This window comes from Dipodomys merriami, unplaced genomic scaffold (assembly GCF_024711535.1).
Source record: "Dipodomys merriami isolate MVZ:Mamm:240054 unplaced genomic scaffold, mDipMer1.0.p SCAF_215, whole genome shotgun sequence".
NCBI lineage: Eukaryota > Metazoa > Chordata > Mammalia > Rodentia > Heteromyidae > Dipodomys > Dipodomys merriami.
Window position 1 is genome coordinate 181,795 of NW_027203549.1, and position 20,626 is coordinate 202,420.

The window sequence follows — 20,626 nt, forward strand, 5'->3', positions numbered from 1 at the left end:
CACTGCTAAGCAGAATGAGAATGGTAGTCTAAGTGAGATTTGGAAAACATTTTTGGCAGTCATGGTACCAAAAAGGCAGAGGCTAACAGTTGTGGCAGAACAGAAGGTATAATTCCAGATGGAAAGAATAAATGATAGTAACTAAGGTATAGCAGAAACTGTTCTAGGGAACCATTTTTAGTTATTAAAAAACTAGTTATCAACTAGGCTTATTCCTCATTGCCTTTAGCATTCTAAATCTCTTAGGCTAGTTCTTAATCTCTGTGTGATAAATGTATCTCTTTCTATGCTCTTTCATACCTGAGTTCCTTAGCTTTCTAAAAATCTGTCTTTCTCTATTTTTTATGAACATTTCCTGATGCTAAATACACCTACACAGATGGAAGGGGATGCTAATACAAGGGTCCCATAACTCATGAGTCATTAATGTAACAACATGGAAAAGGAGGACATATTTATTGCTACCTCAATTTTTCTGAAAAGCTGCAATATCCCATCATTTGATTCAGATTTCCATTCTTTGTCTACTTAGTGTCATTAACTGAACTAAATGCGAATATGAGCCGGGTGCTGGTGGCTCATGCCTGTAATCCTACCTACTAAGGAAGTTGAGACCAAAGGATTGTGGTTCAAAGCCAACCTGGTCAGCAAAATCCATGAGACCATTATCTTCAATTAACCACAAGAAACCCGGAAGTGGTGCTATAGCTAAAGTAGTAGAGCACTCAACTTGAGCTGAAGAGCTGAAGAACAGCACCCATGATCAGAGTTCAAGCCCCACAACCAACAAAAAAGTGCAAATATGACATAAAGTTTCCCCAAAAGGAATGATGAAGTCAATAGTAATCTTCCAAAGCAGAGAAAATAATTCCAAAATGATTCAGTGCACCTACTTTTGCTGACTAATTTAAGTTATGGCATCTTTGCTGGACATACTCTCTTCTTGAAAAATTGTCAAATATTAGCTTTATAATAAACATCTAATACTTCTTGGTTCAAAATAGAAGTTCATACTGTTGATGTCACTTGGCTTTCTTACTATCTTAGTTCAAAGCCAACCCAGGCAGGAGAGTCTGGCAAACTCTTCTCTGTAATTAAACACCAAAAGAGTCAGAAGTGGAGTTTGGCTCAAGCAGTAGATTAGTAGCTTTGGGGACAGGTGGGTAGGAAAGACAACTGTACAGGGACAGGGTCCAGCTGTGAGTTCAAGCCCTAATAACCATCACAAAATACACAAATAAGCAAACAAAACAAACCCCAGGTATTTCTTTGGGATGCTCCTTAAAGGAGTACTGGTCTGAGAAGAGGCTGATTTTTCTGATCATACTCACTGAATCCTGCTTTTTTGAAATTCCTTTTTCTATGGAGAACTCAGTACCAGAATAAAGGAATTAATAACTGACTCCTGCAACAAGAGAATCATCTCAGGAGTGAAACATCCATCCATAAGACACTTTAAAACCTCCATATCTTTGTTTTTTTGCAGTAGAACAATTTTAAAACAATGTTATTTCCTTTTGTTCTATGCTGGCCTTTAAATGGCACATTGTTTCCTTTTGTAATACTCTCGACTAGAAGTTTACAGACAAGTTTTATATGAGTAAAGAACACACTCACAAAAGTCAAGAACAGGGGCTAGGAAGGTGGCTCAGTGGTAGAGCGCTTGCTTTGAATGCATGAGGACCTGGGATTGATTTTCAGTACCATATAAGCAGAAAAAAAGCTGGAAGTGGCGCAATGGCTCAAGTAGTAGAGTGCTAGCCTTGAGCTGAAGAGCTGAGGGACAGCACCCAGGCCCAGAGTTCAGGCCCCACGACTGGACTCCTTCGCCCAAAAAAGTCAGGGACAGTTTCCTTCGAGCGTTGGATTCTTTTCTTGTACAGTAAAAAGGAAAGCAAAAGTTAACTTGAACTTTGTCATTCCTCTATGCTCAATTCCTCTCCTTGGAGCAGTTGCCACATCCAGTAACAGTTACTTTCATTTACAGTGACAATCTATGATGCTGCTCCATATAAAATGAATGTTTTCTGATTTCATTGAAATAGCACAAAGACACCATTGGACAGAGTCAACTTAGTACAGGAAAAGTATGAAATTGAAATTGCTTATAAATGCATTATCCATTAGTACATCGAGTTCAAACTTCTTAATTCTCTGTAAATTAAGGTGAATTTTAAATGGGAAGAAGGTTTTTGGATCATTTTTTGTGAGTGTATGTGCTGTGCATTAATTTCCCAAGTATACATGAGTTAACAGTAAAATAAACAATAGCAATAATAGAAGAAAGAGAAGTTCTGTGTTTAAGTATAAGGTTTCAACAAAATATATAAAACTCTACAAATAAGACAACATTGAAACAATAAAGCCACGTCCTGTATGTAGATTCATGGGAGCGATATAGAGAAAGCATTACTCATAAGTGGAGCATAAAGCATGAGGCCATTCCCTTTCTAAATCATGCATGCTAATCATGTAAATTTGTAAAAAGTAGAATGAAAGGATGATTCTGTTTCCAATGCAAGTCAGATATGAGTGAGTATGGGCTTAAGTGGAAAAAAAGAGTCCATCTTAAGAGAACAGGGATTATACTAGCAATGAACTTGGTGGCTAAGATCACATTCCTTTACTTATATGCTTTTTTTGCTTTTGTTGGTCATAGCACTTGAACTCTGGGACTGGGCGCTGTCCCTCTGCTATTCAGCTCAAGGCTAGTGCTCTACCACTTGAGCCACAGTGCCACTTCTACTTTTCTGGTAGTTATTGGAGAAAAAAGTGTCCAAGAGTTTCCTACCTCGGCTGGCTTTGAACCCCAATCCTCTGATCTCACCACTGCTCAGCTTACGATCACATTACTAACAGTGTACACTCAGCATATGCAATGTGTATGTTCATCTATCTTTATATGAATTCTTGAGTTAAAAATCTGGGCTACAGGTTATACTTTACACTCACAAAAATGTTTGTAGTTTAAAAGTTGATACTCCTGGAAAAATAAAAAATAAAAATGTAAAGGAGTCGGGGAAGTTCAGTCTGCATTCAGCCTGGACAGAACAGGCTTTGAGACATTATGTATAATTAATCAGCCAAAAGCTGGAATACCAGTCATGAGCAAGATTGCTGAATATAAGCTTCAGGCTTGGGGCCGGGAAGATGGCTCAGTGGTAGAATGCTTGCGTTGCATGAATGAGGCCCTGGGTTTGATTCCTCAGCACCACATAAGGAAAAATGAAAAAAGCCGGAAGTGGCGCTGTGGCTCAAGTGGGAGAGCTCTAGCCTTGAGCTGAAGAGCTGAGGGACAGCGCCCAGGCCCAGAGTTCAGGCCACAGGACCGGACCCAAAAAAAAAAGAGCTTCAGGGTTTTGCATACATACATACAAATATACACAAACACACAGAGGCACTTATATATGCACATACATATACACATATACAAATGAAACAATTCTCAGAATATGTAGAAAAGTTAGTAAACAATAGAAAATACTTCCTGAGTAAGACTAGAATCAAGTGATAATTTGTAATACTAGAAAGCCCTCAAGTGAACTTTCTTCAAAAAAATTGAGAATATTACATAGGTAGGAACCAGAGATAGTAAGAGACTGAAGTAATCATTATCAAAGTGACTGGATCAGAGGAATTAATCAGAGACTCCTGCAGGTGCATCTGAAAATGTTCATGTACTGTGTCAAATGTCAGAATGTCTTTGAAAATTGTACATAAACAGTCTGAGCAGTCATCTAGTGGATAAGATCATAGGAGAAATTCAGAATTGCTAGTCTGTTTCTACATTAAATAAACCAACAAACTATGGCAGCGCAATGTGATACAAGCTTGGAATTCTAGCACTCAGACTAAGACAGGAGATTAGAGAATGGAATTACATACCTTTCCTGGACAAGGTAGTATAATTTTGTCTCAATTAAACAAACTAAACAACAAGAAAGGAATACACAGTTGGAAGTTTGGGCTAATTTTTTCACTATGTTTTCAGAAGTCAACTTTTCTATTGAAATGAAACTCATATATAATCCTCAGATGTGTTTTAAGTGCTCTCTTCATTACAGAACATTCCTAGATGCTAAATGGCTCATGATTCCCATCAAAAAAATTGCAAAATTAAGTAAGCATCATTGTGTTGGATTCCAAAGAAATGATGAAGGATTACAAATGGTTAAGCCTGAAGAAATATCAAAGTACTTGTAATGTAAGACTTTGTAGACCTTGCTAAATTAGAGTTGTGATTTAAAATAAATATTTTGGTTTTGTTTGTAATTTCATATTCTATAGGATACTACAAAACTGTTTATAAGAAGGTTTAATTGACAAATTCACAAATGATTCTGGCATTCTATTTTCCTAGAATATACTTTCAAGAGAGTTATAATTAGAACTTAGTTAATAGATAATTCCAACAGTTCATGTATAACATGATAATGTGAATAATGTAGACAGAGTAGCCAACAAACAAATGACATTAATTTATCATTTTGGAAAATGAGCAATTGTTTGAGGGTTTGGTATACTATGGTATGAAGAGAGTAATTGTGTGACATCTTTCATCTACCTATATGTAATGCAACAAGCCATTCCCTTAATTACGTTCCACTTTAAAAATTGGGAAAAATGCTAGGTTAGGGATTTGTTTTCATTTTTGTTTTTGTTGTATTGGCTTGTCATAGAGCTTGAACTCTGGCCCTGGACACGGTCTCTGAGCCTGTTTATGCCCTACCACTTCAACCTCAGTGGCACTTGTGTCTGGCTTTTCCTGAGAAATTTATTGCAGATAATTATCTAAGAAACCTTCCTACCTGGGTGGGTTTTGAACCATAATTTTCTGATCTTTTCATCCTGAATATCTATGAGAGTTAAAATGTATAAATATAATTAATGATTGCAAGTGTTCTGATCTCAAGAATGTCAATGGGGGGAAATGATGCAGCTCGTTTATTGTGGTGTTCTTTCCAGAACAAGGAGGGCATCACATTAGAAGTGTAGTATTCTTTTCATAATGGAGATAAGCTAATCATTATGTTAATTAAGGAATTTTAAGGTGCACCTTACAAGTTGGAAATTGTTGGGCTAGGATGACTTTATGGCATAAATCTTGGGACTGATGATCATAGAAATAATAGCTTACTCTGATAAAAATTATTGCTTACTCTTGAAGAATTAATTAGTACAGATACTTCAGAGTTTTATTCTCTACCAGAATGTGGCTATTTTTCTGTTTACCTCTCAATCTGTTAACGCCCATTGGATATTGTATCTATTGCACAATTTCATAAGATGCAAACAGGTACTGTTTTTAATCTCTCAGATATTGAATGTTGAGAATTGTAAAATGAGTAGTTATTAACCATAGAAGTTTTGAAAAACCTATATATTCTGTCCTCGTAACAACTTATTTACTTATAAAAGTTATGGATTTCCTTAAAATTAAACTGTTTTCAGTTTTAGTATGAAAAAGTACTAAATTTATTCTTTTTTCAAAATATTGGCAAGTATATTGTGAAAATATTGTCTAGTTGGATAACATTCAAGTTGAAGACTCTCTGATAGGAAAGGGGTAATTAATTCAAATTAGATGCCAAATAGTATTGTTTTTTAAAAGTTACTACATAAACAATAATATTTCCTGTACCAATACAGTGTAATTATATTTTACACAGCTTATTTTTAATTTTATTATCAAAGTGATGTACAGTAGAGTTACAGTAATTGTAAGTAGTGAGTACATAACTTTTAAAACTTGTTACCCTTCCCTCATTTTTCTCACAGTTTTCCTTCACCCCTTCACCCTTCACAAGTTGTAATGTACATTTCCAACATATTGTCTTGTGAGTATTGCTATTGCATTGGTTTGCGCTTTGTCCTTTGCTCCTCTTCCCTTCTCTAATTAAGGTAAATGAATACACAATACACAGGGTAATAAAATCAAATACAGCAGGGATAAACCATAGGGAAAAAACCCATTGCTGTTCCTCTTCCCTTCTCTAATTAAGGCAAATGAATACACAATACATAGGGTAACAAAATCAAACACAGCAGGTATAAACCATAGGGAAAAAACCCATAGAAAATAGAAATCACATAGGACATTTAAAACAACAACTGCAAATAAAAATATCTTGGATTTTATTTTATTTTTTTTTTATTTATTTATTTTTTTTTTTTGTCGGTCGTGGGGCTTGAACTCTGGGCCTGGGCGTTGTCCCTTAGCTCTTCAGCTCAAGGCGAGCGCTCTACCACTTGAGCTACAGCGCCACTTCCGGTTTTCTGGTGGTTTTATTGGAGATAGGAGTCTCACGGTCTCCTGCCCGGGTTGGCTTTGAACCGTGATCCTCAGATCTCAGCCTCTTGAGTAGCTAGGATTACAGGCGTGAGCCACCAGCACCCGGCAATATCTTGGATTTTTATCTTAGATTTCATTTTGCTCAGCATCAACGTATATGATCATATATATGCATAACAAAGTCATGGGAAAATAATAGTTGCATGGGCACTATATCATGAAAACAAGATGTTAAATTTTTTATGTTAAAGATGGAATTAGGATTGGTGAATTCGGGATTCTGATAAAGGAATTTCAAAAGAGTTTAAATTTTAATTGTTCAAAAATTTAAACAACGTAACCTATTAAGAAAATTTAAAATTGCCTGGGAAAATAGGCTTTCATGCAAAGAAGTCCATGGAAACTTAGTAGAGAGGAAGCAATGTGGGTGAAGATAGCACTTTTTCACACTAAACAAACAAATCTCAGAAACCTTGCTGTAAATCCTGTAGGTTCCCTTGAGAATTGTCCTTACCCTGGAAATATACTCTTATGTGTGAAACAAGGTTGTAGTGGAATTTAAATACAAAATTCTTAAAAACATAAGATATCAAAATTTGTGAATTAACCTTTAATTATCAAACAGTAATTCTCTGAAAATGAAAATTTGGGTCAAAATATTTAGGGAGAAAGTGCCCTCCAAAATGAAAGAAGGTATTGGGTTACACTTTTCTCTTCATAACACTCTCCACAATGTTTTTTCATGTGAAACAGTGAAACACAGAAAAAAAAATCTGATTGGATATTTCTAACCAATGATTTCACATTTCTAAGTGGCTCCTGATATATAATATCCTTTTAACATGAGATAGTGAAGACAAATTACATAAGCCAAAAAGTTTTGGGATTAGAAAATAATTGAAAATAGAAAAGGTTAGAAAATTGTTCTTAGAAGCCCTAGCTAAGCATGTTGGCTTAAGCAGTGGAGGGAGGCCCAAACTTTTTGAGATAGATTGTCTTAATATTTTTGCTACCTAAAGTGACAGAGCTTATCTGGCTCACTACACTGCAGAACTGATTGAATGAAGACATGAAAATAAATTCCACATCCAAATGAGGCAACTTAAGAAAATTTTAAAAGAGAAACCGTGAAGATGTAGCAGTGACTGAGGCTGTGTAGTCCTTCAGCTTCACTAGACCTAAAGCCAAGGAGCCGTGATAAATTGGAAATCAAGCAAGAGCTAAGAGGAGCACATGGAAGTAGGACGTAGAAACATTGTCCTTTTGTAACATAGAAGCACATAGAAGTAGGACATAGAAACATTGTCCTTTCAAGGTATGGTAATTTAACTCTATTCTCCTTCATACATCTTGTTGAGCCAATGCAAGCCCAAGACAAAAATAATCTATTGAAATCATTTTGCAAGGAATAACTTTTCTGTTCCTTATATGGTATCTAAGGAGAGTCTTTAGAGAAGATAAAAGTGGTGTAGTTTTTAATTCTTCTAAGCATCTTGTTAGCAAAATATATCTTTGAGGTTAGAATTGATTAAACCAAAAAGTGATGGAGTACTTATTTTTCTGGGCACTTTAGACACAAGAAGACATTCAAGGTAACAGAAAAAAGTAAAATGTATAACCAAATATTTGTGATCACAGATTCTTCGACTGGTTTTCTGGAGAGAAACCTTTACATTAGATTTTTCCTCATTAATATAGATGTTGTTTCATGGCAACCAAACGCAAGAGGGAAGTTTAATGGACTCGCTTGCCTAATTCAACAGCATGATAAAAAATTGCAAATAATATTTAGTGAATTATTTGACCAATTACTTTGCCAGAACAAAGAAGGAAAAATATAATTCAAAATCGACTTAAATGTATGAAGAAAAAGTAGTGAAGAGATGAAAGAAAACATAGAGGATTGTTTTCTCTCCAGTGGAGCAATGGGTTCTTGATCTTATTTCATCCATTTTATATTCTCAAGCTATCAAGTGTGGCTGAGGGCTGGAGTATCCAGTTCATCTAAAGAAAATTAGCTGAAGAAAGATAATATTTGCAGCTGATGTAGGTGATTTATAACCTTAGACAATCTATTTGAACCTGTTCAAAACCCTCTATTACCCCAAACTGCCCTCTTTGAAAAGCTTTATTTGCTTTTCCCAAGACTGCCCTTCATTAACTCCTTAAAATTTTGAGAGGTCATATTCATACTCTCTAGAGATTGCTCTTTGGTTGTGATTTTTGTGTGTTTTTGATTTTTTTGTTTTGTTTATTACCTGAATTTCAAAAGGTTGTGCAAGTGTGTTACAATTAAATATGTCCATCTACATATCCAATGTTCCTGGATCACAGCCACTCCTTCTATCATTCTCAACTAACCCCTTCTCCAAGATTTATTTCTGATTTATCACTTCCTTTATCACATGTGTACATTGGGTATTCTAGCTGTACTTACCCTTTGTTCAATTTTTCATCTTTACTATTATTCCTCTCTGGTTTCAATTTCCTCTCTGATACTCATTCTGTTAAAATGTTTGATAATACTTTGAAAGGTTTATATACATTCAATCCTGCATACACTTTAACTGATGTCAGTTTATATTTCCATAATTCACTCATCTGCAGTAACAATTTGCAAGAATGGAGATGCAAAGCACCTAGACATGATTGTATTCACATCTATTTGAAAGATTGATCTTTAGTCAAAAAGAGTTTAAAAATGGCTTAGAATGTATTCCTAATTATCAATTTTTATAAATGGCTTTGTACAATGGTGTGTGATTATTTTATTTTACCTGGGATAATATTTTCTCCTACTTGTAGGTTTTAGAAAAAGAAGAAAACTAAGATTTACTATTATAGAGGAATATGATAGAAATAGAAGACAGATTTTATGTTTGTCACATCTCTGATGAGTACTCATATTCAAGACTTAAAATCATATTTCTTACTATGTTAGACAGATAGAGAAAACATAAAACAACATATGATAAGCAACTATTTGTGACTATTGTCACTATTTGTGGAGCACATGGGCAGCCAAGATGGCTCTGAGAGGGCGTTGAGTGGGCAGAGCCCAATTTGCTTTATGTTTAGTGCATTACCAGCCCGTGGAAGTTTAGGTGCATGATAGGGTGTGACCTTTACAGTGATTGGTTCCTCTTCCTCCCCTCCCATGTCACGTGCTCTTTTTTGCTTTAAAAAGGGCTTGCTTTGTGTTAATAAACGAGTTTACAGCTTGACTTGACTCCCTGCTGCGTCTGATTTTCTCCCTGGCTAAGGGAGGCTGGGGAACAGGCTACTGGCCACACTAACCTTTCTTTGGACCCCGTCTGTCTTTCATGGGATGGACTAAGACCCAACAACTATTTTGTTGAAATTTACTTCATTAGCTAACCTTTGGGTTTGGAATATGGGAGGCTGATCTATTGAACACATTTTTTGAAGGCACCTACTGAACAACACAAATGGTGGGTGGTACTATTTCTACACTTTAATGAATGGTTGAACCTGTTAGTCATTGGTGCTGGGTAAATAAATCAACTCTATTGTAACTTGCTCCCTACACTTGAAAAACTTTTAATGTCAGTAAGTATCAACTACTTGTCGAAAGTTATTTTGGTGAATATAATTTTAAAACGTTTATTTGAAAATGAATACACTTTCAGGAGATTAAATGTAGGTTATCATTGGTTTGAGAGTGACAACATTTTTATATCACAGAACCAAGTTTAACTGAAGTACCAATGATTTGAAGCACTAAGGATATTCTCACTTAATGTTTTTCTAAATTACATTTGACCTCTAAGTCCAGTTTTCCAAAAATACGTAGAGCAATTATGGATCTTTTTTGGACCACTTATGCTGGACTGATATTATTTCATTACTCATTAGAGCAGGGGTATTAAAAATAATCTTATGACATTTTGTGATCTTTTTCACTCATATGGATTGGTCATCTGTAAACTGAAAGTTTGAATTACAGCACTGTCTCTCAGATTTTGTGATCTCCTCCTTCATTTTAAGTTGCGTTGCATTTCACACTTGCTTACTGATAATTCCTGCATCTCAAGGAATTGGGGACTTGAAATATAGGAAACGAGAAATTGATATGCGTATTCAATTAGTTTCTATTGGCATGTTGCATGGGCCTAGGTGAGAAGTATTGCCCATGTTATCTGATGATGCAAATAACCTGGTGCTGGGATCCTAGGATCTCATTTGGGGAAAGTAAGACCTCATCTGGGAAAATTTCAACTGCAGAAGTTTAGAAGTAGCTCTTAAGCAAGGCTTACTTTGAATCAAATAACTCCACAGAACTAACTCATTTGGATAAATTACTACTTGAAACAGCCATCACCTTTGGACCTAGTTATAAATACTTGAAAGTACAATCAAATCCAAAATGGAAAATATTTAAAATAGTAATTGACAAAAAATTGCAAATGTGAGCAATAGACTGAACAATATAATTTTTCCACTATTCACAAAATTTCAGGGAAATAAAATCAATAGCACTGTTAGAAACAATAATGTTTCCTTGTATCAAATAGGCACCCAAGGATATAAGCCTGTATAAAGATTGCAACATTAACTATTTAATTTAGAGGATACTACATGCTTTAGCAGCATGTATACCCAAATTACAACAATACAGATATTAACATGGCACTTGCACAAAGATCATATGAAAATTTGTGAAGTATTCCAAATTTTTCATTCTTCGGATGCAAGAAATGAAAAACATTTAAAATTGATTACAAAATTACAAGTGTAAAAATATATGTAACTCATATAATTAAAAGTTAGTTTGACATCAGTGTATTAAATCGTGACCTTAGAAAGGCCCTTATATGGGGCTGGGAAGGTGGCTCATTTGTAGAGCGCTTGCCTTGCATGCCTGAGGCCCTGAGTTCGATTCCTCAGCACCACATAAGCAAAAAGAGAAAAGCCGGAATTGGCATTGTGGCTCAAGTGGTACAGCACTAGCCTTGAGCTTAAGCGCTGAGGGACAGTGCCCAAGCCCAGAGTTCAGGCCCACGACCGGACCCCCCCACCAAAAAAAAGAAAGGACTTTACATAGCATAACCTTTATAAAACTTTTGAAATTAGACAACATTTTCGTTCTAGCCCAAAGAAATATAATACTATAAGGACCTAGGAAACAAAAGAATCTTAAACTATTTCTATATGGAATGAAATCTGAAAGGACACATTAATGAAGCTGTATATTATAAAGTAGCATAGAATTCAAAGTATTATATCTATGAGAGAATAAAATACATTATGGACACTATAAAAATAGACTATAGAATATTTTAAAATGTACTTTTTCAAACAAGCACGAGAAATATCTTTAGTTTCTGTATAAATTTCAATAGATAAGTTAAAATTATTTCTGATTAAAAAGTCACAAACTCTGAAGAAATCATTATAGATGTATACAAAAACTCTTGAATACATTTTGACATGAAATGCAGGCAATTCACTTGAAAGAATTCCACAGAATCCATGAATTTTACAATAAGTTATTGCTGTTATTTGGATTGTGAAAATGTTTTGTATGGACACAAAGGATGGAATGGCATTTTTGAAATTTAAGAAAAGTAATTGAATCATTGGGACTTAGTAGAACAATTTGTACAGTCTTCCACAACTTCAAAGAGGTAGTGATACATATCTTTTTAGCAATATCAAATGCAGTTTCTTCCGAATTGTTCTTCAGACATGGTTTTATGTAATGTTTCAACAGAAGGAGATCAAATGAATTTTTGCTATCTTAATTTCCAGCAGCAAGATTCAAGGGGGTCAAGAGGCCTTTAGGTTGGGCATTGGAATCTGCATCATGATGAAGTAAGAAAGAAGCCACTCTGTTATTATTCCACTTATATGCACTGTGCAGATGTGTCCATCCATCTACAGTTATTGTGTGTTCCGCTTGAGCCACCAACTCAAGGACAATGTCTAAGTGTCCACTGTAGACTTCCTGATGAAGAGGTGTATATTCATCGTCATCCCTTGTATTCACATGAGTGGCCCTTTTGGAAAGCAGTCTCCACACTGTAGTAAGCCGATTATTTTCGGCAGCACAAAAAAGAAATTTGTTGGATCCTTCTCTATTTTCTATTGCAATTGATACCATTTCTCATTTTTTCATCTTGTTTCTCATCTTTATCAGAATTGCCTAACCAGAGACTTTGAGTGCCAGTGAAAATGAGGTGTCCATGTATTTCCCTAATAGTTCATGTTGGTTGAACTGCTCCGAAATATCCGGTGAATTTTCTGCATCGTTTTTCACCATGATTTATTTTATCTTTTTCCATTTTTACTATTCTAAATTATTCTAGCTAGAGTAGGGAGTTGATGGAGACAAGAGGAAAGATATTCCTCCGTATTCAATGGTACAGACTGAAAATGAGGACCAGTGGTGTCTTCATGTGCAGCTTATTCTAGGAATGAGAAAATATGAAATAATGCCTTCTACATAAATGATTTGGGAAATGGCAGAGCAGAAAGTGGAATGATGAAACCAAAAATACAAAAGCAAAATATATTAGGATAATTATGGAGCAATCATATTATCTATGAGAACCATGTAAGAGAGAGAGGAACAGAGAGATGTGCAAGGACCTACCTAGCCACAAATCCATGCCTCTGATCAATTTATAGAGCAAGCAGAATTTTATTTTTTTTTAAAAGATGGAAAGAGAATTCATGTATTTACTTGAAATTAGTAAATACATTTTTGGGAGCCTACGTAAAGAGACATAGATTTACCAATATACAGACAAAAATCTAAATCCTTGAGACTTCTAGTAACATATCTGACTTAAATCAGTTGAATCACACTTTTCCTGTACAATGAAGGAATAGGCCCAGTCTAGGAAAGCAGCTAGAGAATGCAGGCCGATTGTATCTGTCACAAAACTTTGTGGAAAATGGTATTTAGGATTACTTACTGGTGATCCACTTGCACTGGAAGCATGATTCTGACCTATTGTTTGCTGATTCTGAACTATTGCTTTGATCATTATATTCTCCAAGAAGAAAAAGTGAGAATTGATAACAAAGGAATATAATGCATTTTGATTTCTCATTAAGCACTTTCAATAACCAAAATCACATGAAGACAATAGACAGCCCTATTTTTTAAGATGAAAACCGTGTCTTTAAAAAAACAAGGAATTTAAGTAGTCATGCAAAGGACTTCTATTTTATTACTGACTTATACATTTTTTTCTAATGTTGGTACCAATAAATAATGGATCAATTAGAAAGCTCTTAAAGCTATATGTTCAATAGTGAGTTCTATTACACTATATCATGGTATTTTTTGTGTATGGTCTTAAGAAGAAATTTTCATTACTAACTTGAATTTCTGATAGGACAATATCATCACTGTACACTTTGCTTCTATATTCTCAGTTTTAAATTGCTATCTAAGTATGTGCATTAGATAATCATAGAGAAGAGAATATGTCCAGAAAAGAAGCCATAACTTAACTCAGCAAAAGTAGGTACATTGAATCATTTTGGAATTATTTTCTGTGCTTGTGACGATTATTATTGACTGTGTTGTTCCTTTGGGGGAAACAAAGTCATATTTACACATTTTCTGTTGGTCGTGGGGCTTGAACTCTGATCCTGGACACTGTCCCTCAGCTCTTCAGCTCAAATTTAGTGCTCTTCCACTAGCTACAACACCACTTCTGGGTTTCTGGTGTCTAACTGAAGATAAATGTCTCATGGATTTTCCTAACTAGGCTTGCTTTGAACCACAATCCTCTGGTCTCAACCTTCTGAGTAGCTAGTATTATAGGAATGAGCCACCAGCACCTGGTTCATATTTGCATTTATGTGCACTAAATGACACTATGTAGACAAAGAATGGAAATTTGAATCAAATGATGTGACATTGCAGCTTTTTAGAAAAATTGAGATAGCAATAAATATGTCCTCCTTTTCCATGTTGTTACATTAATGACTCATGAGGTATGGGACTCTTACCTTAGCATCCTCTGCTGTCTGCTTTTGTGAACTTAGTATCAGAAATTGTTCATAGAGAAATAGAGAAAGACATAGATTTTTAGAAAGCAAAGGAGATAAGGTGTAAAAGAACAGCATAGAAGAATATACAACTTATCACACAAAGATTAAGAACTAGTCTAAGTGATTAGAATGCTAAAGGCACTGAGGAATAAGCCTAGTTGATAACTAGTTCTTCAATAACAATAAATGCTTCCCCAGGACAGTTTGTGGTGTAACTTAGTTATTACTATCATTTATTCCTTCAATCAGGAGTTATTCCTTCTCCTCTGTCAAAACTATTAATTAACCTCTGCCTTTTTGGTGCCCCGATTTACCAAAAAGTTTTCCAAATCTCACATATATACTACCCTTCTTATTGTGATTAGCAGTTACCACTCAAAAGCCTGGAATCTTTGAATTTCCAGGATTAATCTTCACCTGATATCTAAGCACTCTACTGGCATTAATTACTATGACCTATTATGAAAACATTTTTTGTTCAACACAGTATTCTAATATAGGTAAAGTACATGAATTAAGGACTATTGTTAGATATCATTTGGAAGGAACAATTATATATTCCAAATATGGGTTCTTTATTTCGCATTTAATCACTAAATGACTCTTTTGCCCATCCTGGGGCTTGAACTCAGGGCCAGGGAACTGTTCCTGAGCTTCTTTTTTTTATTTTACATCAATGCAAGCACTCTACTACTTGAAGCAAAGCACCACTTCCAGTGTTACCTTTTCTCTTTATGTGGTATGGAGGAATTGAACCCAGGGTTTTACCATGCTAAGCAATAACTATTCCATGAAGCCAAATTCCAAGAGCCCTAAATGACTTTCTTTTTTATATTCATAAGTTTGTGTGTGTGTGTGAAAATATAGTACAGATGGGTTACAATTACATGAGCAAGGTAATGAGTACATTTCTTTTCAAGCATTGTTGCCGCCTCCTTTGTTTCCCCTTACCATCCTTGACGAGCGATCCTCCCACGCCGTCACCAAAGTTGTAAAGTTCGTTTTTCGACATAACATCTTTTGTAATGGGACTTTCTTAAGATGGCACTTTTTCATTCTGTTAATATGTATTATAATTTAGGGGAGGTGGTAGAAAAGGAAGTGGAAAACAATACTAAACCAGTAAGGCTGACATTCCTATCACATTACTAAGGAAGTAGTGTTAAGACCTGCAGGACTCATAGGGCTGTTGCATGTGACAATATTATGGAAAACACTATTAACTGTGATCTCCAACATCCATAATATGCTGCTTCCACTTTCAAGGTCAAGAACCAAATATCTAAGACTTTTTATTGATTGGATGTGTTTCCTAGGGAGGAAATAGGAGGGTGTGATAGGTGATGGTGGAAAAATATGCATATTGGATCCCTGTCCATATTTTTTACAGTTTTAAAAAGTGCTATTGATGAACTCCCAATTACATTCAATTGACTTGCTGTCTGCACAAGATAAAGATAAATGAAGACATTTATTCTGGTGGATAGTCACATATATTAGCAAAATCCATTTCTGGAAAAAAAGATACTTGGTAAGAAAATATAAAGTATTGTCTACAAAATGGTTTCTTTTCTTGGAGAACAAAAGTTAATATTGAAATGATTACTCCAGCTTTGTTTGAGATTTTATGCTGTCTCAGTATCAAACTGTTTTCTACTTCCTACATCCTAGCATAAAAGATATGATTTGAAGTATTTTTAGAAACAAAGGTACAAAATAGCTTCCTTCCTGCAGAGACTGTGATGGCAAGTATGATAGATCATATTGTAGTTCTCTTTTTTCCCCTCTTTATCTCGTGTTGCATATCTTGGCATATTACTCCATGTCCTGCACCAGCTTCCTGTAGGTGTGATTTACCTCTACTCTGCAATGTCATGATGGGTCATGTGACTTACTTCAGCTTACAAAAGTGAATCAGAAATGGTGAAAGACTATTTCTAGGGGAAGATTTCTATCTCATTGTCTGTGTCTAACAGCTGACTTGTTTTTCCTAAGCTATAAAAATAGCATATTTCCAGAGGGGGTCTTCTTTCAACTTATATACTGGGAGAATATAGCATGTGAAATTAAGGCAAAACTCAAATATGGCCTCATACATATAACACAGGCAGAAATAAGCTAATATTAGAATATGATATTAAGATGTTTGTTTCTTACCATCCTTGTATACCGTTATGATAATTGACTATAGCACACTAGAATTTAACAAATCCTAAACAAGAACTAAAGAAATAGACATTTCCTGTATGAAATTATTACAATTTTTTTTATAAATAAACATTATCCATGTATTGTGAGGTTATCTTTTTCTGTAGATGTGTTTAATCACTCTAGAGCACTGTATACAATATCAAAAATCATTATCCAGACTTTGTGATTGAGATAAGGAAGAACAAAAATAAATAATCGCCTTTATTACCCAAGGAACATAAATTTGAATAATTATCAGATGAGGGAAATATACTCAAATGGGTACTTAAAAGTCCCAGGTGTAGTTCAAAAGATACATGATTAGGTAAGAACCATCAGAAAGATATAAAGATTCCTAATTAGAAGATAAAGGAAAAAACAGCAACCCAGATTCTGAATTTCTGGAAAGCAGAATGGGAACTAAATGCGTTTTCCACTAGAATCATTTTTTATAATTTACAGACAATTAAAATAATAATATACATATATGTCTATATGCATGTATGTAAACATCTGTATATTCTTATATATATATATATATATATATATATATATATATATATAGGTATTTGTATATAAATACACATAGTGTTCATACCTATATATTTATTTAAAGAGATTTGACTCAGAAATATATTAAGAGCATATTAATACCAATGAAAAATTTTAACGATCCTGAATAAGTTATCAAAAAAATCCAAATACATATCACTGTAGGAATATAACAACAACCAATGAACATATGGAAATATCATAACATACCTAGACATTGCATACATATAGGGATTAGTGGAAATAGAAACAATAAGATAGCCCTGTACAACAATTATGTAGAAATTGGAATCCTTGCACAACGGTGCTTGACACTTAAAATGATAGGGTCAGTTTGTTAAACATACTGGCAATCTTTAAGATATTACACATAGAGTGGCTTCTATGATCCATAATTTTGAATCATAATTTTATATGCAAAATAGATTTCAACACATGTCCAGTGAGACACATGTACAAAAATATACATAGAAAAACCTTTTTAAATAACATATAATAAAATATTGAAATGCTCATTTAGGATGTTATACCCTTATACACATGTATACAAAGCAATATGCTCTATCATGAGAAAAATTTGGAAACAGTAATATTACATGGGAGAAATGGATAAAATAGTCAACGTTTTCTAATTATATGAGCTTTTATAAATTGGCACATCTGTAGAGGTAGAATATGAAATAATAGCTGCTCAAGGGGAGGGTTGGTTGAAATGATGACAGAAGTGACTACTAATAAATACTGGAGTATTTTGAGAGGGTAGTGATGATAAAATGTGAAGGTGATGTTCTTATTAGAACTCTTTAATATTCTAAGAATCAGTGTATTTTATTGAAGAATTACAGATTGCATTTGCATTAACCTTAGGAAAAATTTTAGAATAGTAGTAGGTGGATCTGAGTGATAATTTAGAATTTAAAATCACAGAATTCTATAATGCGTAACAAGTATGTTGATGAATAAGACTATCCATAAAATATGATCTGTGATATATACTCTGAGTGACTATAGATGCCATTGCGAGTCTGAATATTCTACAAAATTATGTAAATTGAGGGATGAGATAGGGTTGAGAAGGATGAGGAATAATGATCATCAAGATGCATTGTATTGGCCATGGAATGTGGCTTAGTGGAAGACTGCTTGCCTTGCATGTGAGGAGCCTTGGGTTTGATTCCTCAGTACTACATAAACAAAATAAGCTAGAATTGGCACTATGACACAAGTCGTAGACTACTAGCATTAGGAAAAGAAGCTCAAGTGCATTGCCAAGGCCCAGAGTTCAAGCCCCAGTACTAGCCAAGAAAAAAAAAAGTGCATTGTATTAAGCCGGGCACTAGTGGCTCACACCTGTAACCCTAACTAATCAAGAGGCTGAGGATTGAGTTTTGAAGCCAGCCCAGGCAGGAAAGTCTGTGAGATTCTTATCTCCAATTAAATCTCAGAAAAATCTGAAAGTGCTGCTGTGCCTCAAGTGATAGACTTCTAGCATTCATCCAAAGGAGCTCAGGGACAGCTCCCAGACCCAGAGTTCAAACCGCAGGAGAGAAAAAAGAAAAAAAAAAACTCACTAAACACTATTCATAAACTGCTTGGTCAAACAGCAACTCCCACTCAACTACTTAAAGTTAATTAAAAATATGAAATACAAGTCATTTTGGGAACCAGACATACATACTATACAGGGGACAAAATAAATTTTATATCAGGCAGTTTGCATTGAAATTTGTTCCATAGTCTTCTTACATCATTTATGAAATGGACAATGCTGCCAATTGCAGGTCAATTTCCTTGAATAACAGATTGAATTCTGCTGTCTATTCATAGGAAACACTCGAGGCGATTTTTTCGCCTTTTATTGAAGTATATCTGATATTTTAAACTAGATTTGTCCCAGTATAATATTAATTAAATCAATCATTTCATTAGGGCGATATTGGTCAGATTGTTTTACCAGTAAATCTTATCCCTTATAATAAATGAGAGCATGCTGTGACAGTCTCCTTTTATTATGACCAAATATTTTATGAAATTATCTTAAAAAGGGGAAATATTAAGCTTGGCTTCTTATTTTATACATTTCAGTTTATGTTTCTGTTCCTCATTGGTTTGGATTGCTGGTGGCACAGTACCCCATGTAAGGAACATGTGATGGAGTATGGAAGAAAGGAAGTAAAGAAGAAGAAGAATAGGAGGGGGAGAGGGAGAAAGAGGAGGAGGAGAACTTGGAGAGAGAGAAGGAAAAGGAGAAGGGGAAGGAGACAGAGAAAAAAAGAAGGAAGAGGAGGAAAGGACTTTGATCTTAAAATCCACTTTGGTCACAAGTTCTCAGTGACCAAATCTCTACCACTATGCCCACTTGAAAGGGTTCACCTTTCAAACAGTTTGCCTTTGAAAGGGCAACAGTGAAAGCTAATTAATCTCAATCCTTTATAATTTCAGGTGGGTAAATAGTTCTATACATTTCCATAACTTCTGCTTCTAAATATTTATTTGAATTACTCAGAGAAGCTATTTGGCATGAAGGTGGTTTGATTATACCATTACTCGAGAGATATTTTGAGTGCAAATACATTTTATTTAACAGATAAGGAAGCTTCAAAAGATTTCATTTTGTGACATTCAGTAATGACTATTTCATCTAACTCATAATGACTTGAATTTTTCATAATTTTATGACATTCCATTCAAGTTTTTGGAATCTATACTGAAGTTCTTTCTTTCTAGTTGAAGGAAAAATAAATACTATCACTATCATTTATTTCTTAATTATTCTATAGAGTAAGTACAATATGAATTTCAACCATTCAAAATTAAGTTATGTTCAAGTCTGTAGGAATAATTGCTTAAGTCATTGAACATCTTGCTTCATCACATATGGAGATTGATTCAATTTCTAAAAATCACTGTTTACATAAAATATATGAAATTCAGTGTTTCTCTGAAATGCCTTGGTAATCAAACCTCAGAAAATACATGCACAGTAACTAAGATTTTTATATTCTCAAAAACTGTATGATCTATATTTTATGTCAAAAATGTTTAGGTTTAAAAGAAGATAAAATCATGTGACCGAAGTAGATAATATTTAATTTAACAAAAATCTTGCTTCTTTCACCCTGACAGAGCCTATTGCTCTTACCTTACATGAGATATTTGATTACGATCCCTTTGTTGCTTTTGAATTTAGTGTATTTCAATTTATGCAAAGATTCTGTCATTTAAACTTTCGAGTGTATATTTTTGCATAAAAAATGAAAACTATTTTTCACAGTGCAGGTTCAGGTTTAATAACTAAATAAATAACTAAATGTTAATTTGTTAAATTGAGCGTCTAGATTTCAAAGAATAAGAAATTTATAAATTTTTCTAAGCCTTTCCATTTCCTAACAAATGGGGCAATGTCATTCTTTCTGATGGAGGCATAGAATTCCATTGTGTATATATACCACATTTTCTTGAACCATTCATCTACTGAGGGGCATCTGGGTTGGTTCCAGATCTTAGCTGTAATAAATAATGCTGCAATAAACATCAAAAATAATGAGAAATAAATAGCCC

At 34.4% G+C, this 20,626-nt stretch overlaps 1 pseudogene; it reads left to right on the top strand.

Moving 5' to 3' along the window:
- The first annotated feature begins 10,891 nt into the window (after positions 1-10,891).
- Positions 10,892-10,991, top strand: LOC138834448 (U6 spliceosomal RNA; annotated as a pseudogene).
- The last annotated feature ends 9,635 nt before the right edge of the window (positions 10,992-20,626 follow it).